This window comes from Thunnus maccoyii, chromosome 21 (genome assembly GCF_910596095.1).
Source record: "Thunnus maccoyii chromosome 21, fThuMac1.1, whole genome shotgun sequence".
NCBI classification, from domain to species: Eukaryota; Metazoa; Chordata; class Actinopteri; order Scombriformes; family Scombridae; genus Thunnus; species Thunnus maccoyii.
In genome coordinates, this window is record NC_056553.1 from 11216211 (window position 1) to 11229093 (window position 12883).

At 39.2% G+C, this 12883-nt stretch overlaps 1 protein-coding gene across 10 annotated transcripts in view; it reads left to right on the forward strand.

Moving 5' to 3' along the window:
• Window positions 1-12883, forward strand: part of si:ch211-285f17.1 (sickle tail protein homolog) — a 114086-nt gene that overhangs the window by 26273 nt on the left and 74930 nt on the right. The gene's annotated exons all lie outside the window — the stretch shown is intronic.

Here is a 12883-nt window from a genome sequence, read left to right on the forward strand (position 1 = left end):
GCCTCTCATGACTCTTTAAACACTCTGTTGTCTCTCTCTCTGGGGTTTTTTTTCTTCTTTGACAACTATCAGCCAGACTGCAAGAGTACAAAATGCTCTCCCTTCACATCAATTGGTCCACTAAAACAGATATGTGGTTCAGATTCTCCTGAAATCCATTTTAAAACCTATTAATGTATGTATCTGTTGCAGAAATGGATCAGTTACAAGTTTCTGACATACTATGAAGTGTCTTACAAGTCCATTTTAGTCTGCCAAAAGGGAATTTGAAAGACTGAGTTCCAGTTACCTTTGTACTTTGTACTATTTTTTTTTTTTTTTTGGATATGGATGAGAAATTGAAGTCTGTAAGTAGGGGGTTGATTTTAAGCAGCCCCCCCCCCCCCATCCACTCTCGCTTTGAATCGAGCAATTCACACCTTCATGTCAGTAATACCTCTGGACAGAATGGACACCGGCTTCAGTATATGATTTACTTACCATACTGTTCTTGTTCATACTGTTCTTGTTCCTTTGCATATGACTTAGAAAATATATCAAATCCTTTCTACATGTTTGCTACCAGACTATCTCAAAAGTACCTGAAAAAGCACCACACAGTTTACAAATAAGAGGGAAAACAGTCGCAGAAAAACAGCAGAAATTAAGAATTTTAGAAAACTCTTATCTCTGAACATAAGTTGATGGTGACAGCATGTGTTATCCATATGTGTCAGTCTCTTTAACCCACTCAGATATTTGTTTTTTTAAAGGTTTTGACATCATATTGATTAAAGTCAATAAGGTGAGTTTCTAAAGAACTTTACTTTTGAACGTCACAAGGGAGGAAGTGACAGTACTTTGGAATTATCTCAGCTGTGGGAGAAAACTCACCTTTGTCTTGTCTTGTCAAAGTACCCGGTGACTGGAGAGAAGTCCAGTGAGTCATTAGACGCATGAGAGTAGGTCTGTATTCAGAAAGAAGTGGATGTGACTCATCCCTCAAATAGAAACAGACAATAATCGGGCCACTGAGCAAGAAGAAAGAGCTTTGGTTATGTGACTACTCATGAGTGTGTATTGTAAATCCCCCTGTTGGGTCTGGTGTGTTTTTCTTTTGGGGTGTAGCTTGGGGCAGTGTTGCTTCTTCCTGATTCCTGGGGCAGTGTAGCTCTTAAAGAGAGACAACAGAGGGGATTGGCTTTCCCTGCATGTCAGATTAAGGATAAAACAAAAGCCTAAATCTCTTCCATGCCCATCCTGACTTCATGTCCCAAAGTTTTCACTTGTTTAAGTCAGACTGATTACCATGTCCACATCTTTTGCAAATATTTCCCACTATGGCCTGTTAGTTTGGCTTGATTACACTGAAAAGTCTTCAAAGCAAAGCAAAGCAAAGACTGCAAATGTGGCATGAAATTCCTTCAAACCAGACATCTCACTACTAGATTGTTTTTTCAATTTAATGTAATCTGTGTGTGTGTGCGTGTGCATGTGTGCATGTGTGTGTTCTAGCTTAAAGCATAAATGTGGTTAATTCACTCAACTGAGGGCTGTAAGCGGATGCAGGGCCTCCCTCAGGGTTTCCTCTCAAAGAGTCGACAGAGAAATGAATGTCTCCACCTCCCCTCCTACAGTCTTTTACCCTTCAGGTGAACATGATGTGAAGTAATGTGAGTGGTGTGCGCACAAGTTGCTGTATGCACATATATGCTAAATATTCTTAGCTTTTATCTCTGTAGCTCAGACGATTCAAATAGAATCTCCTACTGTGTTTATTTCTTTCACGTCAACACACTGTTTCAGGGGACTGGGTTTTTCATTAATATCCTTCATTAATAATACATTAATGTTTAGTGTTGCTGGTTGTACCCATCTGTGATCATCTGTGAGAATCATATTTGGTTGAGGTCATTTAAATAATTTTTGTGTCCATGTAGCATACAGATAAGAGAAATTCCACCATAACTGAGTTCAAGGTTAAGTTGAAATTAAAGGAATAGTTTGAAATTTTGGGAAAACACGCTAATTCCTCTTCTTGCAGAGAGTTGGATGAGAAGATCTCATCTGTCCGCTAAGTATGAAGCTGGAGCCAGGAGGCGATTAGCGTAGCTACCGTAAAGGCTGGAGGCAGGGGGAAGCAGCTAGCCTGGCTCTGTTCAAAGTTAAAAAATACATCTACAACACCTCTTAACGCTCACGTTGTATCTCATTTGTTTAATTCCAGTTTTGGGAAGGTTACTTTTGAAATGTATTAGGTTACATGTTACTAGTTACCTTGTTAACAATGTAATAAGTCATGTTACTTTTTTAAATTACTTAATCAAAGTAACGTATTACATTTGATTGATTTTCTAACAAATGTTTTAAACTGGGAAATAAAGCTAATTTGAGTGCTTACTGCCAAATGAATGGAGCCTGTCTAGATGTAGAGACAGCTCCTTGTAAGCCAGTACCGTAGGCAGAAATCACAGTGTAGGTGGGCACAGAGAAAATCAGGTGGGCCGAACCTGTCCAAGATCAATCATACTTTATAGGTTCTGAAATGCATGTGTTAACCGAAATAGGCCATTACAACTATACTTGCCTTAAAACAACACAGTTTAATCGCATAGCCTGGCACTGCGGCCACATATTCACACACACACACACACACACACACGCAGCAACATCAGCATATAATTCAATTGTACACCCAACAAAAACTATACAGAATAAACACGATGGGGCTTGATGTTGAACACTGAAATTATTTCATTATAGTCCAATGATTCAGTCAGTTCTCTTTCAAAGGAGAGCAGGGACATAGAGTTCAGTCTGTCTGCTGCTGACGGCTAATTAGCAGCCACATACGTGTGGTTACTACTTGGCACTTGTTGAGGAGAAACTGGCGCAGGAGTAGGTGTCTGGGTTGAGAATGATTGCTGAACTTGAGCTGAATTCTCTTTCTCCTGGTCCTCACAACATCTTTTTGTGACATACTAAAGCAAACTGCTTTGTTTCACTATTATTTTAACTTAACCTACATTAAAAGCAGCTGGCTAGCAGAAAGAAGGCTTCTGTTCCTCTGTGCAATGTTGTCATATGGTGCACTCAAATTTATCCTAAAGGCTTTGCTGAGTGCTGACCTGCACTGTCTGAAAATATGCCAAAAGAAGACATTCCTGTATGGAATGTCTAAAATGCAAAGCAACAGAATAAATATAAGCTTTTTACCAAAAAGAATATATTTGGATGGAGCTAGAGCCAAGAATTAGCTTTATTGTTCCAAAATACTCCCATCAGCACTCCTAAAGCTCAGTAATAAACACGCCATATCTTGTTTGGTTGACCAGTACACAAACTGAAATGAAACAAGTTCAACACAGACTTCCTGGAGTCTTGTTGTGCTTCCAGCTAAACTAAGCTAATATCCTCCTGGCTTCAATACTAAGGCCTGTACATGGCATCAATCTTCTCTAAATTTTGGCAAGAAAGCTAATTAGCATATTTTCCAAAATCTTGAACCATGTTTAAAAGTTACAAAATGAACATAATGACTGACTAATGGTGTCACCTTACTCTATGAGTGTGTGGTTGTGGACCACATGACCCACATATGGGGAGGCTACCTCCTTATGCTCTGTCAGATGACTGGGACATGTGATGTGACTGAAGACAAAGTGCAGGTTTTACTGTATTACTACAAGATTCCTGATTCCAGGGCTTCACATGACTGAAATTAACCACAGTGTCTGTACTTGTGCTGCTGTTTTTCTTTCATTTGTATGTTTTTTCTGGGTCTATAAATTTCCCATTTTGATTCTACTTCCTGGTATTGTCACTTTCTTGAGACAGGGAGAGTGTTTTCGTTACATTAAGCTATGGCAGACATAAAAGGGAAGCTCTGAAATGCCGGGTTAGAAGAGTTTAGGACCTACTGACCTTTAGCTGACACTTTGTGGCTAAATGTCGTCATATCAATCATGTGTAAGATAACACTGAAACAGGAAACCAGTAACCACAGAGAAACCACATTCTTTCTTCAGTTGCTTAGCATGTTCCAGTGGGTCACCCTGTGTACTTTATATAGGCTGTTTAAAAAATATAGAACACCACTTTTTTCCTTATCGAAATGTCCCTTTTTGCTAAAGTAACTTCCCAAAGTATAACTTCAGTTATGTGCAGTAAAAGCAGTTGTAGTTTGCCAACTGCGCATAAAATTGGGCATTTCTTGAAAGCATAGTTGAGGTTTTTGGTCAGGAAAAGGAACTAGTAGCAACACGAAACCATCATGTCTCTATTCATTGTTTGAGACAGAAAGGGCACAGATTATAATTGTGTTTACTTCTTATTTGACCCCTGAACTTTGTAAAGGGAAATAGATATATCAGGTTAACAAAATGTCATGTCTACACTGGAATAGAATATCTTCACTTTCTGTGCTAGTTATATTAAAAATAGAAGCGTGCATGTTCATTTTGGATTTTCCTCTTGACTTTTACCCTGTTTTATTTCTCACCACTTTACCGCAACAGCAGCTTTTAGTGCCCCAAAACTGCCCTTGTCTGTCCTAGTTTCCAGCACCCAAAGTGACAACACACTGTGTACGTACGGTATCTGCTGTGACAGTTACACAGCTCAGCAAACAACCCAGGATAAAGGAAACTTTAATTCCTTATAACACTGCTTGTAGAATCTTTTCTCATTGTGATCCACTTATGAAACTTACACACATGTTTACAAGTAACAGCTTATATCTGATTCTTAACCTGTGGTCAGTATGTGTCAAAAATAAAATGTTGCCAGTTGTTATTCTGTGTGCCAGAGATGGATTTTCAGTCTGACATCCTTATCTGAATATCACTTTTCAGCCAGTGAACTATATTATTATGTTCCCGATGGCCCCTTTTAATGTTGTGATGCAATTACATGCAGAAAATAAGCCTGGTGTTTCTAAGATGTCTGGCTTGGGAGTTTGCGGTTCCAACATGAGCAACACATTACCCTTGTGTTTTAGCCAAGACACCGGCTCGTAAAGATTATTGATGATGTACACCATGTGATACGAGTGCGGAGCAGGATGAGGCAGCATTAAATCTCACTGATGTATAGGCCTCTTTCTCTCTCTCACTCTCTCCGTCCTGGGAAAGAGACAGAAGTAGATAGATGAAGAAGAGAAATTAAAAAGTTGCAGGGGGGGAAAGGTCAGACATATCTTGTTCAAACTTTGTTTTCGTATTTTTTAGATTTACGTTTTTCCTTTTTTCTTGACATGCAGTTTCAGCGCTCAGAGCGCAATACACCCTAAGGACAGTGCATGCATCAACGTGTTTGTAATAACTGTGGAAGTGAAATGTGATATAAAAACTGTGTTTACCAGCAGTTGTAGTTACATGTGTGGTTGTTATGGAAGTTTTATCAAGCTTTCTTACAGTATCAGTTTCCTTACATGCTTTTTCAACCACTATATCATGGTTACTGTACATGCTGCAATGCATTGATAATAAATAATAACTCAGTTAGCATCTCTTGGCAAAGGATTGCTTCAGGTTTGCAAGATGAGACAAATAAATTGTGTTTCCCGCAAGCAACAGTCACTCTGAGGGGAGAGAAGCTGCCCTTTTTTGTGTCTGTCTCAATATGAAACTGATAACTCAGGCATCCCCCTCTGTTTGAGAAGTATGTCAACTCAGTCAGTGTTTTCTCAACAAAAAATCTAGACTAGGGTTTTTTTTTTGTTAAACCGTTCCAGTTTCTCCACAGACTCAGTAGCTCGTGTGTGGTTTTAGAAATGGATGCTATAGAGGCTGAGAGAGTTTTTTTTTCTTGTTGGGGCCACTAAATGTTTATGAGCTGTGTTGCTTCAGACCTTCGATAGTGAATGAAGAGAACATTTGTAACTGGAATATCAAAAAGACTTTTCATTGGTGGTGTAATATGGATGGATGGTAGAGAATTGCTGGATTTGATTAACCATTTGTTTATAGTGAAGCCTGATCTATGCTTATCTCTGTAACAACAAGGGCTTAAAGCCAAAGTAATCGCATTCATTATAAATTAATTAGAAAGATAAAGAGTTGTGGTGTTATCATGATCCTCCAAACCAACCGCAAAGCAGCAAAGTGCACAGAGTGCCTGTTCTCAAAGGCTGCAGGGCTGATAAGATAAATATTACCTGAAATGGTATCAGATCTTACTGTTTTACAGGGACTTATGTGTTCTGGTAACTGTATGTGCAGCCTGACTGCGGGTTAACCAAAATTAATTGAGCCAATTTTAAATGTACCTCATTTGCCAGCAGAACAGACAGACTTTGTGCCGAAATTGTCATGTGCTCAGCAGGGTCTCAGCCTGTAATAGTTAACATAATGACTGTCAGGTACAGAGAACACCATCACTCTGCCCTGAAGCTATTAAGATCACTGTGACCCATGTGCACTGAATTATAAATTCCTGGTTGCATGTGTTCTGTCAATGTAAGAAAATGAATGGTGCAAATTCATAACACAGAAACCTGCTTCTATCAGTTTATTGTCATTTAGTTGTCTGACTTTGCCAGTTTACTTCTCTTATGCATCTAATTCAACAGCTAATAGTATTTTACATCCCTGTTTTAAGACAAATAAGTCTTATTTGACCTTATAGGACTGGCAATCTATATAAGAGACTGTTTTAATGCCGGTTCTTTACACTGATATGTAATATGTGGAGGAGCAGAGCTGTAAAATATGAGTGCTGTTTACTAAAAAAAAAAAAGAGTAAGATTTGTTTCTGCTGCACTGCACTTTGTACTTACTGCAACTAGAAATAAAACAGACTTCCTGGCCACATTTGGAATCTCTCATCTTTTGCTTTTGATAGTGAGCAGGTCTCAAATATACATAATTACACCTCACGACACTTAAGTCTTTGACATCAGTAAAAGTGTGGTGAGTTTCTTCCACACACATATTGCAGAGTTCGATTGCTCCTGGCGTGTAGCGCCCCCAGCTGTACAGCTGAAAGGATTTTAGGTTGAACTTGATTCATTATGCCCACACTGGAGCTTCATTCCTCATGTAGGTTTATGTCTCTGGTGCGGTTTGTGAAAGTGTTTGATTTGACATTTATTCATTTTATCCCTGCGAGCACAGCTTTTTCAATTAGGCTGTGACTAAAAACTTCACTTTTTGCCAAGTTTCTTTTTCCCTAAATATTAAACGCTGAGATGGCTTTGACAGCCGCCCTGTGCCTCTGAGCATCTTTGGTACATTCTTACAGTATTAAACACTAGAAACATTGAATCAGGGATCAAATGCACTCCTCCCCCACCCACTGTTAAATCTGGGGATTTTTCAAAAGGGGAATAATACGGTTTGGCTGGGTGATGAAGTCACTGGTAAGAAATGCATGATTGTTGGCTAGGCAGCTAAAGCTATCATGAGACTGACGCAGCATTTTAGCTCGGCTGTCTCGTTGAGCTGCGGGGAGAGAATGGGGGGATTTTCTGCTGAACTGATGTTAACAGCTGGAGGTTTAATAATACTTAACAGAAAACTGGGATGCACATGAGAAATTTGTGACAGCAGATTTCACCAATTTTTATTTTCTGTTTTATCTCCACGCTTATTCCAATTCATCTCAAGAATTAAATCAAAAAGGGTGAATATGTTATCAGTTTTCGGAGCGGCGGAGGCTGGATATGAGCAAATTTAATAGACCATTCAACCAAGTGACAGGATAAAAAGATTAAGATCCCTTTATTACAATACTTTTGATACTGCTGAGAGAAACAGTAGAAAATCTGATTATTTTTGCCAAAAGCAGCCATATAACCATTTGTCATGATCCTTCCCAACCAATACTCTTGCAAGACGCCCAGCTGAAGAATGTAGATAGGTTGTGATAGGCATCAGAAACCCTTATCTAACATCCTTTGTTATATAATATTTGATTTCTTATGACCAGAGAGACTAGAGAAAAAGACAATGTAAGGCAGAACCCGCACAACCCATTCGGGCATTATACAACAGGCGGTGAAGCAAGGATATAAATCAAATATGATCATTCTGAAAACAGGGCATTGTGTATTTTTTGCATGGAAGGAAAGCCTTTTCACATAGTCTAATGTGACATGTTTCATCGGTGTCTTACCTTGGCTACATCACATGTGGATGTGCGTCTCTTCCTGCGGGCTTGTTGTTTTCAGAGACCAGATGCTGGGCTGGGCTTTGCTTTCCCTGCAGATTGTCCATCTAAACCATGAACAAACCTTCTGAAAGTTTCAGGAAGTTTCATCCTGTCCTTAACGCTCTGAATGGCTTTCTGCATCTGCTAGCTACACTTGACAATGAAGAGATTCACAGGTTTACTTGTATGACAACATAGTTTTTTTCCTGCTGCAATTGGACAGCTTTAAGTGTTCTACACCTCAATTTTAATTTGTGTGCTTATTAGTAGATGCACTTTAGACTAAGTCAAGTTAATTAAGCAAAATGTTTCTGGAAATAATAATGGCAATTGATGGAAAAAGTAGTGTCTGGTTATGAAATGTTCTAAAAAATTTAATTACTGAGATGGAAGTGAAATCATGGGGTAATATCAGCATACTAAAAGAAGTCTGACTCATAACTTGTGAATTAATGTAATTTCACAGATTTATTGTAGATGCACAGACTGTTTCACACTGTGAACATATGGAGCCACACAAATGCTGTAGATGTAATAAGGAGAGCAGTCAAAACTTATTTTTCTCTTTACGCTCCCCTCTCTTGCTCTGTTTATGCTCTTGAAGAGAGAATATTAATTGTGATCGTGACCAAATGTTTCTCAGCGCTGCATATTTCATAACACATTTGTTTGTTGTTTTGTGATCCCCTGAAATCCTTTGACAGTCAGACAGGGAGCGTCTCTCATATCAATGGGAAGTCAAGAAGGGTATGCTAAGTTGCTGATTGAGGCCCGCAGTTCACAATGCGACAGCTGGCAGTTAATGTGATGTGCAACCAGCAATCATCAATTATTCATTGTTGAAACATTTTCCAGAGTACCAATAAAGGGCGCTTTTATCGATAGGCAAATGACTTATATCTTTAGGGCCGCTTTATCTTCAAAATTCCTCCCAGACATGTTTTGCATAATAAATATTTTGAAAGGCAGATGCAGCACTACAGCTAGTGGCAAAGCCCTTGCTCATGGGGAAAGCATATCTGCTAATTTTTCTTTTGACATAAAAATTCTTATAAATATTTTAGTCTCATTACTTTTGTCCATTCTAAATGCATTATATTCAGACTAATAATTCTTATGATGCACCAGGAGGCACCAAAGTGCACTTATGGGCCAAACACAATTAAGCTAAATGCATTTTCTTACTCTATAAACCTGATTAGGAGTCACATTTCTATGACAACAAAAACATGTATTTACAGTTATTGTTTGCTGGGCTGCACTTGCAGTAATTTGAAAGTGTTACATAATAGTAGTCAAGTGTGAGAGGCAGAGATAGAGATGGAGTGATGGACAGATGTGGAACCATTTGGGAGAAGAGAAGAGAGTTTGACCTGACAGGTTCACCGCCTGAACCAGCTGGTGGCAACGGCATTTCTGTCACCCATCTCTCCTTGTCTATCTCTCTCTTTGACGCTTTCTGTGTTTCCTCACTTCATTTTCAGCTCAAACAGTCAGCCTAACAGTCAGGTTTAGATTCTGATGTTCAGTGACTAGACATTACTGTTCTGCCGTATTCCTGCTGTGTCTTTTCTGAGTTAAAACCTATTGGCGTAGTGATATCATCAGAAACGGATGTCAGTGCAGGACAAGAGGGCATTGACTCTCCACATTGTTTATTCAGGCTTTATTTATCTGAGAAGACTTGACTGAGAGCGCACTGCCCTGCGCCATACTGATAGTTGCTTCATGCTTCATTTGGAAACAGACGGTAGTACACGCACTCAAAATGTCACAATGCAGCCAAAACAACTGGGTACATTGGATGAGACTCAGAGTTGCACGCGAGGTCACGCACCACCTGATGTTTGAAAATAACACGGCAGTTGCAGAAAGATCACTCTGTTAAGGATTAGCTGACTGAAAATAAACCAGAACTGCTTCAAAATTCCACTGCGTTTTTCTTTTTCTTGCTAGGGGTTATTGACGGTTGAATGTGACCTACGAAGCAATGTACTCTTCAAACACTGAGTGCTTATTAGAAGCATGAAAAACTCGAATGCCAGAGTTTATAGAGGCCATGTCTGTGTTCATAACAAAAGGTAGAAGTAGGTGATTGTAGATTCAAGGCTGCAGTGTTGTTACAACAAATTTGAACTGGCTCAAAAACACTTCTAGCGGAGTTTTGCTTCATTGCCTATTAAAAGATCTAATTGTTCTAGTAGATGTAGGAACAGCAAGTATCCAATAATAACTCTGTAGCAGTGCCTCTCAAACACTGAGGTCATGTGATATTCAATATGGTACCAATCAAATCATGCAGTAAGGATAAAAATATCTGTGTTTGACTCTCCACCAGCTACTTGTTTACCGTGGCTCTCAGCCATTTGCCCTGGACAGCTACAATAGGCTTTTGTGAGTTTCTAATGGACTGATAATGCAAAAAGCTGCAGAGGTGTTTTGATTCTCAGTGTGATCAGCAGTACCAGCTACTTTTTTAACAGGGTGGGAATTGGTTCAGTGTAGTGCGTATGCAAATCACTGCTTGAATTGTCAGATCACAAAATGTGTCTTATGGGAAAAATAAGAAGGTCTCTTACAAGCTGTTACAGATATAGTGCTGTCGAAATAAGTACATAACCCATTGTCCGTGTAACAGGATAAAAGAGTTTTAAAAATTTCCATTATTATTATTCTATTTAAAATTAAACCAATGTTAGCATATAGTAGTAAACAGATTGGTAAGGTTGATACATTCCCATCATGACACTCAACTTGGGCTGCAACAAACAATTATTTTCACTGTCGATTAATTGATTATTCGTTTGATCTATAAAACATCGGAAAACAGTGAAAAACATCCACCACAATATCCTAGAGCACAAGGTGGCATCATTAAATGTCTTGTTTTGTCCAATAAACAGTCCAAACATATCCAATTCTCTATCATGTAGGACCAAGAAAAGCAGCTAAATCTCACATTTAAGAACCTGGAACCATCAAATCATTTGCATTTTTGCTTAAAAAACATATCTAAATGATTAATCGATTATCAAAATAGTTGCTGGGTAATTTTCTTTTAATTAATAGTGGCAGTTCTATAGAAAACTGCACACTGTATTTGCTGTAGGCGATGCAATGTAAAGGCATTTTCTCTGCACTTTACATCCTTTATTCCCCCCTGTAATTTCATTCTTGCAGTAACTGACAGCTTTACTCAAGGGCATCCTGACAGTAGCTGAATGAGAGAAGCACTTTTCTGATTTACTTTAGTAAGATATTTCTGCTCAGTCTTGAGATTCAGACCTGTGATCTTCAGATCACAAGCCAACTTTTCAAACCTTGAGGCAACCGCCGCCTGGCTGCCTCTGAAGACACTGCCTGGCACTGAGCCTCTTGCTTTATTAGTCTGCAATGCCTTTGTTGACCCAGTCCTCGCCGTCCTTTTCTTTGCTTTTCATCTCAGAGACTGTCTGACTTGGAGACTGATCAACACTGACCAGAATGATACACTCATGTTCTCTTTAGGACAAAATCTGTCCAACCCCATTTTCACGGATGCTGCCACTTGTGTTCATGCATGTGTGTGACTACTCAGAGACAGAGAGACCTACAGTCAGACAGACAGATATACAGTCATGTGACCCCTCTGACCCTCTGTACTGTGTTTACTGGGTGAGTTATGTCTCCTTGTTCCCTTCTGTCACTGTTGCGGCGGGGACACAGGACAATCATACTGGCCTCATAGTGCCACATTCATTTCTCCGACCTGGGTCTGATCTCACGCCTCTCACTTCACATTGTCATTACTTCAGGCTGTTATTAATTTATTTAATCAATAGCACAGAAATCCATAATGGCAGGCAGATTCACCAAGCTGTTACAACAAGTTATGAGCATGAGCTGTTGTGTTCCTCTGCCTACTCATATGTGTTTGTGACGGGGGGGAAAAGCCAGATTGTAATATAAGTGCCGTGCATTATTTGCATTATGTCAGCATGGTCATCATCTTTTCAAACTGGTAAAGTCATTATTTCAGAACTTTATTGAGATTTCTTTCCATGCACTTTTTGGAGAGTTTGATGCTGACTCAGAGATCATAGTAGCCCTGTGGCTCCATTGTTGCCATCGGCTAAACTCTTCAGCCTCCCTATGAAAGATTATGAAACTGGCTTTAAAATAGAGAGCAGCAGCTCACCAGAGCTTTGGATGATTTGAGGCTAAATATATGTAAAAGGCAGCTTGGTCCATGGGCAAGAGTGGGATGGCAGCCAAGGCCTTTGGTGCCTCTTTTTTTTTGCTCTCTCTATCAGTTTGGCAGAAAGATACCCTGCAAACCTAATATGAGCCAGAAAGACACTGAGTCTGAGGTTCTGGGTTCTGGAGTGAAAACAGCTCTGCAGCAATGCCTTCACTGTTAAACCTGTATTGTACACTAGTTTTTGATTTATCATAAACACACATAAAAACTCAGAAGATGTCAGCAGTGTAATTGTCAGTCAGGGGGGTGTCTGGAAGAAATCTAAGTGGAAAGTGACATCTGACCTTTCGCAAGTGAAAATCAAACCTCACCAAGCTCAACTTGGCTTGTGTTATCAGTATGTTAGAAATTATCCAGTAACTCTTCATACACCAGTTACAGATGCTCCGTAGGACAATTTTTAATTGTAATCAGACACATGAATTAACACGTCATATAACTATATTATTGTGTATTATAAAACAATTTATTAAGTGTTTATATACTGCTTATAAACGCTAAATAGGGGGGTTA